The following is an 18,995-nucleotide window of genomic DNA, read 5'->3' as shown; positions in this document are numbered from 1 at the left end:
CCTGAAGGGAAAGATGGTGGGCGAACTTGACTGGTCTCAGACTATGAGCTTGGGGGGCACAAGGAGTTAATCATTAGTACTGGGCAGACCCTTCAGTTACTGTGAATCAGTGTAGCAGGGTAGCCAGCTGAAGAAAGTGGCCTTCTTGAGTTTGTGACCTGTGACTTCAAAATAGGTAACAAGATTGAAGAAAGTGGTTATTAGTTGTGGTATCTATTACTGTCTTGCTGTTCAGGAAGATGTATAATTCCCTATTTTCCTCTAGTTCAAGTGATAATCATAGCTTAAATACAGTCTTAGATTAAACCTCGGTGAATCCAGAGTTGTGCTACTCATTCGTGTAGAAATTGAGGAGTGTGGTGCGCTTATGGAGCTCTGGACGGTCCTTGTTTGCTTTTGGCCCTGTAAAGCAGCATTATTGGGTGAAGATGAGCTGGATAACCAGTATCTGGTTGGCACCTGATTCTGTGTATCTGAGCCTTTTGGCAACCTGTTCAGTCTTCAGCAAATGGGTTGGGTAATGTCACTGATCTGCAAACCTGCATCTCCAGCTCTGGCCAAAGGCAGGATAGCTTTACATGACTATAGTGGTGGCCATGCTTTTGCATTCACTGGCCAGCTGCTGCTCAAACTCCCTTTTGTATCATCAGGGATGCACTGAGAGCTGGCTGTTAGATGCTGGGTGTGTGGCAGGCCTGTAGCAGAGCACACCATGTGCCTGAGACCATGCACATTGTTCTCCCAGGTGGAGACCTGCGTGTAGTCACAGTGGTCTCTGGGACACGGACACATAGTGGGTGTCCAGGCGTGGACACCAGCCTGGTGCTCTGGTGGGATGGACCTTGCAGGAGATGACTTCTGCTGAAACACAGCCTTGACAAAATTTTGATAACTGAGTGTTTGGATCTAGTGTCTTCTGCTTCTGCTGGGAATACTCTTGTTTCCGGGGTGAGGTAAAATGGATAGACTTCACAACAGATAGACTTCACTCTTCCCATTGATATTTCTCCATACAAAGCTCCTTTCATTTGGCTTTCATAAGCCAAAAAAGTGCTTGACCTGGCTTTTGCTTTAGGCTAACGTATGGTCAGCTGTGCAGCTCAACTATTCAAATTGCAGCAACTTAGTGCTGTTTCTAAGCTCATAAATCCGTTAACCTAAATCAAAATAATGAACTCTCTGAATGATTTGTCTTGTGAGCCTTCAGCTTTGAGGCTTCTTCCATCAGAAATCAGTCCAGTTTTTGTGACGTACTAACAGGCACATGTCTTGGATGTAAATTCCAACATTCGGTACAGCTTTATTCCCTTAGCATCCTTTGAGCTTTGTGATGTTGAAGAACCAGCCTAAGCTAACTGAAAATACACAACCATTAGACGAAAACCAACTTGGATGCTTATAATTCTTATTTCAACCTACTAATGTGAGTTCCTGGGTAAATAAGGGCTTACTCTTTTACAAGCAATGTAATTTCCATAGCCTAAACAAGTAGGAAATTCTAGAAGTCTGTCTGCTGATACGAATTTCCATACTTGCCTATGAAAACTTACATGACTCAGGTAATCTTGAGAAAGCAAAATGTCAAATACTAAACACTTGCTGGGTGATGTAACTGGCTTTTACTTTGTTGTGGAGCTTTCATACAGTACATTTTGTCACTGAGCTCTAGCAGGCTGCAGCATAAATGGTCTGCTGAGATCCGTCTTGCCAGATATTAATGTGATGAATTATCTAAGTGATTCATAATTGAGAAGTCTGTCTTTCTCTCTGAGGGTATATTAAAAACAACAACAACAACAAAAAAACCTTTTGCACACTCTTGTAAATGTGTGTACAATAAAGTAACAAGTTTCATAGAACCTCAAAACCTGAAAATTGTGCATGTCAAACTCTATCTCAGCTATTTCAATTTAGACATTATTTCACTATATGTATTATACAGCAGTAAAATTCTAATTTCTGGCAAATTACGTATTATTTACTCTCTCTAGTGAGATCATTTAAAAACAATCTGAATTCCCTTATGTCTTTATAGTACAAAGCAACAAAAACTACATTAGAACTCTATCAAGGAGGAGTTGAAAAAATTAAGTTTTTCTTCAGTAAATACCTGTTCAAGGAGCACATAAGATGCTCGTCCATGTTGTAGATTCTGCAAAACATGAATTTAAAAATCTAAATATTTATCATGGGCCCTTTCATTAGTGTGCCATTCGGCTTTGCTGTGGATTCTATATGGTGAAGAAATGTTCTGAACCCCCCTGTAAGGTAGCTTTAGGGGGGGGGTCTCCAAGCATCATACAAGCTGTCAATTTTTGCTTTCTGGATCTTCCTTTTCCATCAGGAAATCTTAATTTCTGTAGGCTAGCACAGGATTTGTAGGCTGTTACTGGAATCGTAACCCTTGCTTTTCCGTGCAACAATGAAGGCACAATCTCAAATCGTCTGAGGGTGATTAGGAAAACTCTTTGAATACAAGGGTAATCAGTAGTTCAGTAATGGTCTATCTGTAGTGCCATCTCTTGTGCATGCTGATTAAAATTATTTTTGAGTCTAAGCTTAGTGTAGCCTTATAAATTTTTATGGGACTTCCTTAGGAAAACAAGACAGGAAAAAAAAAAAAAAAGCTGTTTGTTTTGATTCCTTATCTCTTCTCCAGAGAGGTGATGTTGCAGGATTGTATTTTTTTTGGTGTGGTGTTTATTGCAGATAAAAGATTGTCTATAACTTTGTGTGTAAATATATCATTCTAATATAATAAATGCTAGGGGAAAAATACTTCAATGGATGGTCTTTTTAATTAAAAAGGGAACGTTTTCTCACACATTGGACTGCTCACTAACTTTTTTTGAAGCTGAACTTGGAGTAAATTCAAGTCTAGAGTTCTCTGTAAAACAGACATACCAACTTAGGACTTCAGGAGACATCCTGAAGGAGGGTTGATGGGCACGTAATTTTCCTGTTTGCAATGGGCAAGTTCTCTGCAGGAAGGTAAGAAGGTGTAGGGTGGTTGTTCTTCTCATCTGCAGCTTAAAAGTACCTAGCCTCAGCGGTTCCCGATGCAGACAGGAAACAGAGATTGGCTTTGGAGGAAAACTAAAGGCAGGTTGACCACAGGTGATGAAAACAAAATTACAGCAAGTGGGAAATATTCCCTGATATGTGACTGCTGCATCATTTACAATTACTTTGACGTGATCGATTCTTTAATTGATAATTAACTGTTCACTAAATTGTTATTAAGAGGGAAAATCTTCATGTCATTACTGTGTCTCTTGGAAGAGAAACCAGGAAATTCTCCTCCACTTGAAGAGATCTAGTCCTTAAATGGAGAGGAACGGGCTTCATCAGCAATTGTTCTCTTCACAGAAATAGTTCTGTACTGATAGTTTCATTTAGGTAAGCTCTATTTTACCTTAAATGCAGGCACAAATGGAGATTCTACTTGGCTGGTAGCAGAGTAGCTAGCTGTAAACCTTGAATTCGTGACCTAGCATACATACATAGTTAGAGGTAGATGTATCATGTCTGAGCACATATCTGTATTTCCATCTAGGAATCTCTTCATAAGAATGTATTTTATAAAGCTCATAAAAACTTCGGAGGCATTTACAAAAGCTCAATTTTACGTGTTAAACAATCAACCGAGTTCCCCAGTAGTGATCAAAAGAACTGGGAATAGCAGTATTCCCACCTTTGTTTCTCTGTGGTCATAAAGATATGAAGATAAAAACCATAATGCCTACCTGTAATCTTAACCATCCAATCTTGTTTGAGGTGTGGTTTACTTGTGAAGTGGCTTTTTTATGTTGGCTGGAGGTTTGCTGTTTTGTTTTTTCCACTGCAGAACTCCAGAAGCAGTTTTCACCGCCCAGCTGGAGCCAGACTGTTGGTGTGTTTTTCATTGCACCACTTCTTCTTTGACTGTTGGTTGACAACTGTGAGTTTTAAATAGGTAATAATGTAAACAAAATGAGAACCCAAAGTTTAAACTCTAACTAAGATGACTTCTTCTTTCAGTTTTTATTGGCCTCTGGTGCTTTCTTGTTGGTTCTCCAGAAACCCTTGCCAAAAGGAGGTATGGTAAAACAATGCAGGCTGAGATCCTCTTTTCATGACAGCACTTTTTGAGTGCAGCTATTCCAGTTTAGAATTATACTCAATATTCTTGAGGTATATAAGGCTTTATTATTAAATATATATACATATATATATAGGAACAGCTGACAACAACAGAAGCTCAAAAGTATGCTGTTTTGCACACTCCTGATGTTCATAATGAACAAAAAGAGCAGAATCCCAGGCCATGGGACCTGGCAGCAGAGGGAACCCGTGTGTTTTATATGGTAGCATTCTCTTCCCAGACTTCAGTGTTAGTTAGCAGTGCTTACAGTACATGTTTCCCTATAGTTTTTTTTTTTCTTTTCTTCCTTCTAGCTAGTTGCATTGTTACTGGAAGTTTGCCATTGCTACTGTGGCTTGTCTTGAGGCATCCGCTTTTCGGGGAAATATTTCAGTGTAAATGTTCTACTGAGTACCTTGCCTTCATGTTTAGGGATTCTGTTTGTGCTCTCAGTCTGGTTTGTGGCTTGTGTTGTTGTTGTTGTTGTTGTTGTTTTTCTTTAGTGGTAGGCCTGTGCAGTGGAAGTGTAAATTCAAGGTAATTTGGAAGTGCTGCTTTGGAAGTAGTGTGTTTTTTTTCCTCTAAGCTGATTTTGCTCCTATACTGAGAGTATTTACAATGATGAGAACTCATTTGCTCTTAAGCTTTAGCCAAATGTTTGACTTGTCATAATTCAACTGTGATATAAGGCAAACTGAGGTATTTAATGCCAATGTCAGAAAGAGTTACCAAAAGCCAGCTTTCACAAATCAGGTTTTATTCTTTCAGACTGCAATGAGTCATTTAATCTGACACAATGAAAACAGAGAAGTAGAAAAGATGCTGAAGCATAGAAGTGTCTGATAGCTCATCTTCCACTTTTCGCCATCCATAGAAAAACGTTTTTATTCTGGGAGCAAGTTGTTAAGCTATTTGCAGTGTAACTTTGCTGAGATGCTGTGGTGTTGCCCAAAGAGCAAGAGATCAGGACTGTTAATGGAGAAAACAATATCGTTAAGAGTCTACTGAACTAAACAAATTCCCCTGCTGCATTAATGTAGTAACATGAAGAGGGTAGGATTGAGCAGATAGCTTGGCACATCTACACTTACGTCTGCTTCTTTCCCTTACCATAATATCCCAGTATAAATCGGTGGAGTAGCTCAGGTTGTAGATAATGCACATAGTGTGGGTGGGAGGATGTGCTTTCTACTAGAACACAAGGAACTATAAGCTGAGGAACGAGTATTTTCTCGTCCACAGTAACCTGCTATTATTGATAGCCAAAGTGTTCAGAGAAACCCATCAGTTTCCCCAGGCTTTTGAAAATGTTGAGTACTCATAAGAGCAATTTTTTTTGAGTGGTGAAAGCCTAAATGAATTGTGGCTTGTTGGTTGCTATATTAAGAGCTTTTTTTCTTCTCGTTGAGATTTTTTTAGATCTCTTTTTTATAAAATGGTTAAAAGTATCCAGCCTTGCTAATCGTATTGCATTATGCACAGGCATCAAAAGATAAAGGACTACTCAGATTTTCAATGATGGAGATTTCTGAGTTATTGCTTAATGAGTGGAACGTGTTTGGCATTCACATATCTATGAAATCCACCCATTCTGAGAGGGCTTCATTAAGAGCCCATCATTTAATATGCACGGATCTACAGCCAGGTTTGAGAGGATTTTGTATTTCTTAGTGTATTGCCCCAGCACTTAAAGAGTTTTAAAAAGAAAAGAAATCCTCTTTTCTGCTTCCCGAGGAAGTTTCAGTGCAAACTTTGACTGCTCATAGAAAGAACTGTCCCTGTTGATTTTAGGTGTTCGATTTTTAGAAGTTGGCTAACGTTAGTCTTTTGTAAAGAGATCCTTTGTGTCTCCACATAAGGCTTGTGAAAGTCACATGTGTCACAGAGATTGCTGCCAAATTAATACATCTCAGCAGTTCCAGAGTATTTAAAAGACCTGCCACCTATTTTCTTCCAAACTCTGAACTATGATAAAACAGAACAATTTAAACTGAGTTATAGTGGAAATATGAATTGGAAAGTCTTGCCCAAACTTGTTGAATGAAGGTCCTTGGACATCTTCACTGTTTCCAGTAAGTGTTAGATAAGTAAATCATGCTGGGTCATCTGCAATTGCTTACCACCTCATCAAGGACCTAGATTATCAGGAAAGACTTGTTTGTTTTAAGGCACTAGAGCATAGTCAAAACTTGTCTATCCACAGCAGATCTGTGAGGATGTTCAACATCTGGATTTTAGAAATAACTTGTTTGTCAGGTGCCAGGCTCTTATCTTACTCTTAAATTGCACATACAACTTGAATGGCAAGCTCACTCACTTGCTCTTGCTGCCTTGCTCACTCAGAGTTTTTAGGAGTTTCCTTAGAATCACAATGACTGCATGCTCTGCCCTCAACTGAAACATAAACTTCTTGTCAAAATACAAAGAAAACCTTGCACTGAATTCGACTCAGATTTCCAAATGTGATGGAAATGCCTTGCTGTATTTTACATCTCATTAATTTGGGGGGAGGAGGGGAAGATGTCTGCAAACTTGGATTTATAGTACTGGACAGCTTTCTGAAAAAAACAGAGGAAGGGTTGTGCCAAACAAGCCGTGCTACCTGTTTTCCAGCTGCTGGTATTTCCAGCTCTTCTGCATTTAGAATTACTGACAAACGTGGTAACATGGCTGTAATCTCAGGTTATTACAGGTCAAATAAAACAGTGTCATCATTTTCATGGATCATGAATGAGGTAGAAATCGGACCCTGGGGTGTCTAATTGTGCTCTAAGGCACAAAGAAACATCTGGGAGACAGCAGGCTGGCCAGCCTCGCCTCAGTCCCTGGGAGGATTGTGGCACTTGTCTTTGTGGAAGTCATTTCCAGGGACGTGAAGGACAAGAAGGTGACTGGGAACAGCTAGCACGGATTTACTGTGGGCAAATTGTGCCTGATCAACACGATGGCCTTCTGTCATGAAGTGATGGGGATGAGAGACTGCACATAAGCGAAAAGCAGGGGGGGTTGTTTACTTCAGTGGTAGCAAGTTCTTTGAGGCTTTCCTTGGCATCCCTGGACCCAAACTGGATTCAGACTGGATGGACAGATTACATGGTGTTTAAAAACTGGCATGAGCCAGTGGTTCAGTGTTGGACTGGCAGAGAGTTAGTTACAGGTGGTATTCCTCAAGTACTGATACTGCTCCCCAGTGTTTTTTTAATATTTTTGTTAATGACACAAAGAGATTGAATTGCATCCCTCAGCAAGTCACAGATTACACCAAATTGGTGAGAGTAGCAGATGTACTACAGGGCAGAGCTGCTGTTCAGAGGTACTTCAGAAATTTGGAGGAGTGGGACGGCAGGAACCCCAGGAAGTTTAGCAAACAGAATGTAGAAAAGAGCTTTTTAGAAAAGACACGAGTGGGCAGCAAATGGAACAGGAGTCAGCAGTACAGCCTTGTAGCAGTCAAAGCAAACTGCGGGCTGGGCTGTACATGCAAGAATGGAGCCAGCAGGTTGAGAAGCAGTTTCCCTGCTCTGCGATTCTGAGGCTGTGGGCCCACATCCAAGAATCAGCAATGAACTGGAGGGAGTGTAGTCAAGGACCACCAAGGTGGTTGGTTCTGAAGCGCGTGATGTACCAGGCTGTGAGAGCTGGTGGTGTTTGAGTGGAGAAAAGAAGGCTGAGGGAGGCTCCACTTGACTAGCTATCTAAAGGCCAGTTGCAAAGGAGGTGGAGCCAGGCTCTTCTTAGAGATGTACAATGAAAGGTCAGGCAAGAGGCAGCAGTCATAAATTGCAGCAAGGGCAATTCTTGTTGGGCATAAGAAAAAATAACCTTCATCATGAGGGTGATAGAGCAGGAGCCAGAGAGGCAGTGGAAGCTCCATTCCTGGGCAGGCTATGGATGTAGTCTTCATTATTTCCCTTTTCTTGAAATAATGATTTTTGTGCATGGAAATAAAATATATACAAATTTTGTAAGGGGAGAGATGCAAAAATATTTGCCTTAAGTCCTTCACGTGCTGCCCGTGTCAAATCCATAGCTTTAGGTCTTTTGAAGTGGACTTGGCTGAATCATGTGGTTGTCTTTCAGTGAATTAAAAATAAGTCAAGTCTCTTTCTTCTTAGAAGAGACTTTTATGTTCAGCATAACTCAAGGTAGTTATGCATTTTTGTAACATTATTGAGTGTGCTTTTGGCTTGTTCCTTGCTTGCTTCTGATGGTTTAGTCTGAAGCTTATTTAAGAGAGATTTTTATGGATAACTCAGTACCTGACAACTATAGCTTAGGGCATAAAACTACCTCTTTGGAAAAGAACAGACTTGATAGCTTGGTTTCTTCCACAAGTCTGAAGTCATTCATGTGCCTTGTTTAGTTTCTGTAGATAACTTTTCCCCTTCTTTTTAGTTCCTTTGTCCTGAAAACAGCTGTCTTCTGGCCCAAATTCAGTCCACCAGAATGCTTAAACTTAGGCTTTGTTTATGCATCTACTTACCATTGCAGAACCAAGAGTCACATAACATAGTAAGTGATAAGAATAACAAACTCTAAAGAATTTAATTTAGTATGTAACTATTTTTAAATATCAAATGGAAATAAAAATGAACATAACCACTAGATGGCACTTGAAAATTGGGTATTGAGATGGTGTATCAGCTCTTAAAATCATTACAGATTTTGATAGATTTTATATGGATCTGCACAGCTGTGAGAGATGGTGTTATTTTCAAAAACAACACTGAAATTCCTTTAGCTGTATCTCCTTCTGCGATTCGCTTAAACCACTGCACTAAGGAATCTAGCCTGCTTTAAAAGCTTGTTCCTGATGCTTAAAATGCTGCCTAGAAAGAAGAATACCTATAAAACTGAAAAAGATGTGCAAGTTTGTTTTGGTTTCTACTTATTTTTATTTATATCTAACTTCATAACAATTTGGTTCTGTCCTGACGTTTCTTGTATTATGCCTGAATTGAGACACATACAACTTATTTTGACAAAGTGTCATTGCTTTAACATTTCTTTTAATATTAGCGCAGGTCAATAGCGAGGAAATCAACCGAGAAGTCTTTGGGTCTGTGGGTTCGGGAAGGGAGCCAACTCCAAAGGCACATCATTTTTCCACTTTACCCATTTTATTTCTTGGTAGGGGGAGAGGGTGGAAGGAGACTGAGAATTTGGTCCTGCAGAAAATAAGATGGTAGCTAGGAATTTATTATCAAGTGAATCTTGTAGTATTTCTGTCAGTGATCATTACAGAAGACTGTTTTATTTGAAAACTCCATGTAGCCTCTTTATTGTTGTTTCTGATATGCATGAGTTGCATTATTATGATTTATGAGCTAATAATATTGGAAGATGAGCAAAGCTGAGTAATACTGTCTGTAGCCATTCATTTATCTTGATCCCTCTTCCGTAGGAGCAGTGGGTGGTAGCTGTTTCGAGTGGTTGTTTGGACAACCATCTTAATCTATTGTACGTGAGTTGAAGAAAGCAAAAGTAGATAAACTGTAATACTCAGTTGTGCAAGAATGTTTTATGGCATATTAAATATGTATTAAGGGACTAATTCTTCCATTTGCTTACACAGCTGTATATGGTTCCCCTGACACTGGTAGCAATTATGACTGAATTTTATTATGAAAGCTTCGTTGCGCACATGGTAAACCTTAGAATGGATTACAGTAGCGATGGACACAGCCACATTGTCTGCTTTTTGTGGAAGACGCTAGGACACAATCAACAAGAGGTGAAAAGGAGAGTCGAACAATTTTCCTATTCAGCTCTTCTCACCCTGCGATGTCTGCAGCAGTAACATCTCCTCATTTGTGCTGCTTTGCACTGTGCAAAAGAATTCGGTTGTGTTACTGCCATGATTGGACCCTAGAGCAATTTGTATGCCTTCTAATCAAAGATGAAAGTAAAGCTTTCAGATTGGCAAGTCAAAAAGATCGGCTTTTTGTAATCCTGTTCATCAATCAAAGGATCTCATTCTTCTAAGGCTCTGAGCAATGTGCCAAGCCATCCCTCTTGTTAACATAAAATTTCAATTTGATTTTGGGTTCTTATCCGAGGGGGCCTGTCGGTGAGGAAGCTTTTGCTGAACTACAGATGCCCTCCTGGGAATTTGATGATGCGAGTACACATGCACCGAAATTCATTAAGTATTTCCTATGGCCATTTTACCTGTGATCTCACTGGCTGTAAAGCTCTTTATGCTGAGATTAACTGTTTAGTGATTTGCAAAAGCTAGAGGGAAGCTCTAGTGATTCAGTTAACAAAACACAAAGATTTTCATTGTAATGTGACGTTAAAATAGCAGCAAAGCACAGGAATGACAGCTGTCTGTCTAGAAAAGCTGCTCTTTAATTGGGCTCAGGTAGTCAGTATCACACAGGTGCACCAGGCAGATTTTTTGGGATTGCGTGGAATGGTGTTTCAGTTCTGACTGCCTGTTTTCATTGCTGTTGGGCAACTCTTCGGTCTGGCGAATTTTCTTCCTGCTTTAGTTTGCTAAAAGTGGTTTTTGGATTGCCTCGTTGCTATGGTCCGCAATGCTCTACAGACGAGCACTTGTCTCTCGCCTGAGAGGTGGTTGCATTTCACAGTCTGTCCGTGTCCCTGGAGGAAAAGTGTGTTGTTCCTGATAACTGGTTCTGGCGTCAGCAGAGGGCTTTTGGAGCATGTTACCCCCCTCTCCACTCTGTGGGAAGAAGCAGCGCAAAGCAGGTTGGGTTCTGCCGTGCCTTTGTTTTGAATTTCAGGTGTTATTCTGCTCACCTTCCAGGGTTTGTTCGCACTCTGTCCTGGTCTGGCAGCAAAAAGTAGGAACTGAAGGAGCTTCCAGAATCCACCCCCTGCGCTTCGTGACCCAGAGGTGTTGACCAGCGGGGTCATGGAGGTCTCCGTAATGTGGTACTGCAGCAGGTTTAGCTGTGGCCTGTGACTAGCTGTTTGGTTTTTTGTTTGTTTGTTTTGTTATTTCTGCCTCTGCAGCTGCTGAAGGCCAAAATGAATCCTGTAATAGTAAATGTCCCACTGTATCTTAAATTCAAGGCAAAAAAAAGGCCTGCTTTGGTTAAGACATAAGTCTTCAGACGAGAGCTTTTTGACACGTGACTGTGGAACAAAGCCACGCAGTCTGGTAAAAGATGTTAACACAAAAGAAGGGTGCAGTTATGGCTGGTTGTTTTAAATTGTTTAAATTACATACTTCTGGGGGTGTCTGTTTGGAGGCATTACTGCTATTCCAATAAAGATGTTAATGATTTGCACCCCCCAAACTTAGTGATGCAAGGCAGCTTCTCCCATTCAGTGCACGAGAGCTTTGTGGCACCGGGGAGAGGAGCAGCGCTCCCCTCAGCTGCCCCAGTGAGCCGTGCCCCGAAGGCGATGGCATGGAAATTGTTGGGTGGCTCAGCCGCTTTACCTGCTTTTTGTTTTTTTTCAATCGTGTAGCTGTTGGCAGTGGGGAGGTTACATTTAAAAGCGTGGACGTTAGGGGTGAGATTTCCATCTCCCCACTGCACATATGGGGAACTGCCAGAACCACCACCCCTACCCCCCGCCCAAGGCCGGGGCAGATTTGGAAGTAAACACCTCCAGCTCCCTCCCGGCCCACATTGACACCCTTCCCCTTCTCCCTGGGCTTCATTTCCACCCATGCTCAGCTTCATCCCTCTCCCAGAGTCCCAGGAGCACCTCAGGCACCTCACCGGCTCTCCCTGGGCTTGCAGTGAGGGCATTGCTCCAAGAGCCGTCATAGTGCCCCCACCTCCCTGTAGCAGGTATTCGCCACAGCTTCCCTTTCTGAAGCACTCAGTTGTGGCTCGATGTGAGCAGGGAGTCAGCACCCGGGCACAGCAGCCTGAAAACAGCATGTGTGCCCAGCCTATGGTTTGCAGGCTGACCTGCAGTCCTTGCTCTCCCTTTCCCCTTTTGCCGTGTGGCTGTGGAAAAGCTGCCCAAACCTATGCCCCAGATGCTCCTTTCAACCCCCTCTTTATCTCCATGTCCGTACTGTCCCGATGCTCGCCTGCAGAGCAGGGCTTGGCCGCCTGCGTGCGCTTTCACGAGTGGCTGTCGGGTGTTTGGCTGGGCGTGGAAGTGGTAGCAAAGGGGTGGACTGCCATTGGATCCCTGAGGGCTTCGTTAAAAGCCATATCCAAAATATGGCAGGACCTGGTGTGCCCCTACTCGGCAAGTGTGTTTGAAAAGTCTTTGTTTATCATGGGATCGTTTTGCTATTGTGTTTTAAAAGTGCGTAAATAGTTCTTGAACTCCCAACTACTTCCAGAGGTTGTATTTAGGATAAAGCATGGTAGAAAATAAAAGGTTGACTGTTTCCCAAACCATTTCTTGCTTCCTGAAGGTTCCTTGTGTTCCTTGTGAGGAGTTGATTCGTTCAAGCCTAGTAGTTGTTACCTTCCAGCGCTGACAGATTTAAAATACTTGTACTGATTGGGTTTTGCTTAATAATTGGCTTTTACCTGGCCTTCAGACTGGAGGTGAAAAAAACCACACGTGTAAATAGAGGTGGGGGTGAACAAAACGAAAGCCACAATTTTAGTTTCCTGGTCAGTTTACTCATGGACAGTAGCAATAGCATCCAGTTCCTAAGTGTTTTGCCTTTTGAAGGGAATATTTGTAACAGAGAGAGTTTACCCCTCTTTCATTTATTTTAATGAGGATGTTCCTAAAGAACTCCTTACAAAGCAAAATATTATTTTATTGCATTTTTTCTGATTGTCTTTTACAGAGGAAGAGAAGAAAACTAGAAAGAAGAAAAAAACACTGAAATCATTATTTGAAGTCAGCTGTCATTTTATGACTGCAGTAGATCACACATCTAACTTTTCAAGCTGCATTTTTTGTTTGTTTGTTTAAACCTCATGGAAAGATTCATGTTTGTTTTAATATCTTTTATAACACAGTTGCTTGAAGTGGTGACACAAGCACATCAGTACAGAGTACTCCTGGCACAGCATAGGCAAATGTTTCCATGTAGTAAATGAAAGTAGTGTGAGGTTTTGCTGTTCCATCCTGTCTGTTTGCTGTCGGCATGTGGCTTCCATTTTAAAAGCAGATTTGTAGAGAGCCAGCATTTCAAATGCACTTACAACTGTTCTGACTGATAGCTTGGAAGGATTAACAATGCCAATATTAACCAAAACTAAAAGAAATCCACGTAAAAAGGCAAGTGAACCTTAGTTACACAATTATTCCCCCTGTTTTTTAATTAAGTCATCCTGATATCAGGTGCGTTGATGTTCTTGGTGGGCTTGGGTTTAAATTTTATGTATTTGAGAAAAACAACTCAACTCTGAGTTGCTTTCCAAGAGAATAAGGAGTAGTTTAAAATCATTTATCGAGAAGGAAGAGCGTGTCATTAAAAATTAAGTAAGACTTGTTGCTGACTTGTTGCTGTGTTGCAAAGCATTGCACGTGGTGACAGCCTATCCCAAACCTCTGCCAGCAAGCAGAACTCCGCTGAGTCTCAGCATGTCCCCCATTAAGCCATCACATCTCCAAAAGTTAGAAAGCTCATTAATGGCTTTCTGCTGTGAAACAATAAAGAATACATTCACTGACTGGTCAGTAATTAGTACCGACTAGGTTTTGTCCTTCATTACAGAAATACTCTGGTTCAGTTATTCCAGAGCTAAAAAAAAATTATGTTTATAAAACCCTTTTGTATTCACTTTGGTGTCATTTTGCCACCAGCAATCTCCTTTTATTTGGTAATTCAAATACCTATTCCACCCAGTAGACCTGTGAGAAAGTGACCTCATTGCCTAGTCTGCAGCTTCTTTATTGACACAGCTCCTTTCATAGGCTCCGTAGCCCCCAAAACACCGAGGCATTAGTATCATATAGTTCATTCCTCTTGTCACTCCTGGCTTTATAAAGTCACTCTTTTTTTATAAAGTAACAGAGAATTTTGATAGTGTTTAAAAAAAAAAAAAAAGCGTGGAAAATCCACTTGAATTTTTCCCTTTGCTGCTTTGTGCCAGTAACCTATATGGAATTAGCAGAGACCCAGCTGGATTCCTGGAAAAGTAGTTTTAAGGTAACAGGAAAACAAATTCATTTCCACTGTCCAAATGGAAATGAGTGTTGCAGAAGATCAGGCCTTGTGCTGAGAGCCTTCCAACAGAGACTATGTTGCAGTTGCAGTTCAGGTCTTTGTGACTCAGCTTGTGTAGACCTTGGATTTCTTGCCTTAAGCCTCTGTTATGCCATGTGTCTTGCAGCGCTTTGTTAGTTTTAGGGCCTTTTTAAAGAGTTTGGTGTTGGTGAAATATGAGGGTATAGCGTGGGGAACACCTGGTAAGTGCAGCCTGTTCAGTGCTAGCACAATTCTGAGTGACAGATCAACCGTGGGGTAAGGTAGTCCCGAAATTAGGAATGAAGAAGTTAGTCACCTATCTGCCAGGTTTTGTAAATAACAGAGCAATATAAGAGAAAAGCAAAACTTAGTGAAGGTAATAAAGCATTTGTTGCTAATGAATATTTAAAAAAGGAAGACTTGCAGGTACATAATTGAATTAAAAATGTATGTCATAAAAAACTAAGCAATCGTTCTTCTCTCCCCACCTCTTTCCCCCATCCAGCTCTTTTCTTCAGGTATGCTGTGTTGTTTTTTTCCCCTCTGAACCCCTATTAAGTATACATATGTATAAGACGTTCAAGAAAATTGTGACTCTTTGATTAACATTTCCAGGACCAGAAAGGAAATATAATAGCCAGCACAAAAAATCTGGGGAAAAAAATGGTTAAAATCTTTTTATTGGTGCAGTACCTCAGTACCATTTGACCTGTATCTGCACTGAAGGTACAGATGTGTAGAACATCTCTCTGAAGGTGTATCTTGCTGTCAATGGATCATGAATATCAGCCTTGACAGGAATCCTCTGGTGATGTTATAAAGCCTATGTGGCTTATTTCAAGCAAAGCTGTACATACTCTTGTCTTGTCTTTTTTGGTATATTCCTTCTTTTTCCCTATGTCTGCCACTCTATCATGCTGAAGCCAAAAAGTATCTTGTAAAATATTGTTAGCTGGCTTTAATATTCCTCTTGCTAACTTCTAGAAGTTACTAAATCTGCCTTAAAAGATGTATGATATTTTTAGTGATGTTGTAGAATTAGTTACATTTTTGTGATATGGTTCATAAGTTCCTGTTGTTGCAAACTTTGCACTTGGAGTGCTGTGTGTATTTTATACTTTTTAAGCCACAGATCCTGCAGAGACTGCCCGTGACTTGTTCTGTGAGTTCCCCAGAACCGCTTAATTGCCAAGCCTAAGCACATGCTTCAGTTTTTGTAGAATCCAAACCATTTCCAAGGGGATACATGCCAGCATTCGGGGATCCCAGAGAGGGAAAGCAGGAGTTGATGTTTCTGCCTACTTCTCTCTGCCAGCTCCTTTTCTTCCATACAAAACAAGAAACTAACATGCTGTTGATTATATGTCAAGGGAAAAAAATGGATAAATCAGTCGAATCTGAAGGTTCCAGTAAATGGATTCCATTGATGTTTTGCCATTCAACAAGTAATTAATTCCAGTAAGACTTGCACTGTCGCTTAATCATACATGCGTTCACTTGAGCATTGAATATCTTGTTTACGTAGTTATAGCATGTCTTGCCAAAATCTTCCATGCAAAAAAATAAATGAAATTGTTCATGTTAGATGTGTTTTCCATTTCATTAGATGTTTTTTTGGATGGGACAGCTCCTCTCATAATTAGATGACTGTATGTGAGTCCATCAGCAGTTGTGGCAGAAATACCCATGCAGTGTGGGGGTAATAGTATGGGAGGTGAAGCAGGCCAAAAGAAAACAAGTTCATCACACCATGTCAGGTTTCTTTTTATTTGTTTTAAGAGGAAAAGCTCTGTGCAACTTAATAGAGAAGAAAAACATTTTTCATAATGTCAGTCCTATGTGGACTGTGAGAGACATCAACAAAAAGTCAGGACCAAAAAAGGGCTTTGAAACATAGGTCAAAACTTAAGAGAACTTAAATAACCAAAATGGGAAGGGGGGAATATTTGAAACACAAGTATTAAAAAATAGCAGTGGAGTAGTTTATCTCCCCGTGTTATGAATTATGCACTATTTTATAGGAAAGAAGAGTGGTTATAGGGAATAGAGTAGATAGGTTGCCTGAGGTGGGGAGGCTTCTGGACCGTGCTGTGGAAGTAGTTTGCAGTCAGGCTGTGGCCTCAGTCCTCCCATCGCTGGGGCCAAATCAGTCAGACTTCTGTTGTTAGGTGATGCAGACTGAGGCTGTTGCAGGCATTTGCTCCAAAGTTGAAGAGAGAGAGACCCTGTATTTGTCTGCAATAGGTGGCGCCCGTTAAATAACCAAGCTATGGGTTTGTGTCTGAGATCTACAAGATGCTCGTTCAGCTGATAGGGTGAGCTGCCGTGCTAAAAACAACCTCTGCAGAGCAGAACTGTTGCTTTGGTGTGACCACTAAGGTAAAATAGATCACAATTTGAGAAAACAACCTAATTAACATAGCTGAATTCCTCCAGCTGAGCATACGCTTCTCTTTCACCACTGGTGTGCAGTGAATGTTGGTTAATTTATTTTAGGTTAATTGGATGTTCAATACCTAGCCTACATGCGTGGAAAACAAAAACAATTATTCGTGAGCTAGGTGGCAATAAAGAGAAATAATGTGCTGAGAGTCCCTTACGGGTTTGAAAGGTAGCCAGCGTTCAGGTTCCCTTTTCACCTGCCGTGTCTGGCACGGAGCATAGGTAGGGTCTTAAAGATGATGGAGAATTTGTACAAAATGCACTGTGGGATTACTTACGTCCTGTGAACTTTTCTGACTTCTCTTCAGGAGGGCAGGAGGCAGAAAGCTGCTGGTTAGAGATGATTTTGTTGAAATCGCGTTAGGACTTCAGCTGTGATTTTTAAAGGAGGATCATGGAGGACACTTCAAACATTAATTTAGCTTCATACTAATGAGGTAGAAGGCTACCAGTAATACTCGTTTTACTTCTGAATGACTGTAGGCAGAAACCATATGATAACATACATAAACTAGTCAGTGGTAAGGGCTGGCATAGCTGACTCTGTCCCGTTCATAACACACTTCCCGTGCTCAGAAATCGGCCACATGCATTACTGACTGCAGTAACAGACAAGTCCTTGTCGTATAACAAACTCTAAAGTCTCAGAACAGTTAGAACAATAATTCAGCTACATTGTTGGTCTGTGTTCAAAAATACCCGGCACGGCAAAAGCAAATGGAGATTTAGCATTTTAGGAGACAAAGGTGGGAAGCGCTGTGCAGAACAGTACATGATGAAGTTTACTGTTGGATAGCAATGATTTCAACCTTGCATTTCACAGTACTGAATTGTTGCTTGATCCTTCTCATCTTTTAATGTTTTGAAGCCAAAGTTGTTTCTGTGTATTTCATTCCCATTGTGTTTGTTGGATCCTCTTTGCAAGTTACAGATTGAAGATGTGGCATGGTGCATGATTATGTGTCATATAACACTTGCTGAAAGGACAAGTGTTGCTTACAGAAAATGTACAGTAGAGTGGTTGCCATGAATGTGCTCCATGTAAAAGCAGTATGCTGGGAACTGCAAAGTGTGGGGCTTAATGGAAAGCTGCTAAGTCACAGGGCATCCCTGACTGGGGGTGCAGATAATATTGATAAGCAGGGAGGAAGTAATAAAATCTAGTACACATACAGGAAAATGCCATTTTTATATATTAAAGTTCAGATGTCTGAACCTACTTCTTTCAGGGTTCAGTAGTTTTCTCCAGCAAGCTGGGTGTCTGAAGTTCCCTCTGTTTTCTGTGCTGTTCAAGTCTGTGGGAGAAGCAGCTGCTTATACACATTCCTAGAGCAAACAAGGGCATATTGCCAAAATGCCAGTGAGTTAACCACCAAAAAACGCTGGGAAGACATCAGCGAAAAGCAAAATGAGTAATTGCTAAACTGGTGGGATGCTCGGGAAGAGGGCTGGAGCTGCAATGCCTCTTGCTGCTGGGTACTGCTGCTTGAAGTGGTTCCAGTGAGGCGTTTGCCCTAATTGTGGCACCAGGGCTTGGGCAGCCTGTGTAAGTGCACAGCATGTAAGATCTGTGTAAGTGCAGTGCAAGTCTTACTTGGGTAACACATCTTCTAAGCCATCCTTTAAACTGGTAGCTAGCATGTGATAAGCACATATTTTTACTGAGCAGTACTCAGATGAGGAGACGTTCACAAGACAGGTGTGTGAATTTTGTTTACTGACTGCAGGCCCTTGATTGAACATACGGTTTGCTGTACATGGGCTCTCGTAGAGAAGTACTTTGCAAGTGTCAGGTTGTTTGTTTCAAACTCATCTATGAGAATTCGCTTCTCTTAGGCAAGGAGTCAGATTTCCCTATGGCACTTTTTAATGGCACTTGGGAAATCCTAGCTCATAGTGTCATGGGATTCTGCATCAGCACTGCTATATATAAGTAGGTGATCAACAGATGAGTAGCTGCTGATACGTCCTACTGCTAAAAAGAGGGATTTCCTGGCTTTTTCTGTAGCAAAATATGAAAAAGTGGAGTGTGCACAGATTTGGGGGAGCTGCGTAGACTCTCACGCCCTTGCTTAATGGAGTATGAGCACTCATGCTATCGATTAGGCAGGAGCACATCTGGGAGCTGGGTTGCCTACTGTCTTTGTCCCATCCTCTTCAGCTGTATCTCACTAATTGATCTGGTGGAAACGTTGGGATGAGAAAGGATACATCATTGTTGTTAGCGACAATCAAAAAATAAACCTCTACCTATTACCGTGCAAAAATCTTCTCAGTGTCTTGTGTAGGAGCTCCATGCGTTTGTTATGGGCTTGTCTAAGTATTTGCATGATGGTC

At 41.1% G+C, this 18,995-nt stretch overlaps 1 protein-coding gene across 1 annotated transcript in view; it reads left to right on the top strand.

Annotated features, from left to right (window-relative positions):
- BBX (BBX high mobility group box domain containing) overlaps window positions 1-18,995 on the top strand; it is a 132,356-nt gene that overhangs the window by 55,772 nt on the left and 57,589 nt on the right.

Source organism: Cygnus olor, chromosome 1, assembly GCF_009769625.2.
Source record: "Cygnus olor isolate bCygOlo1 chromosome 1, bCygOlo1.pri.v2, whole genome shotgun sequence".
NCBI classification, from domain to species: Eukaryota; Metazoa; Chordata; class Aves; order Anseriformes; family Anatidae; genus Cygnus; species Cygnus olor.
This window is presented reverse-complemented; position numbering and strand designations above follow the sequence as displayed.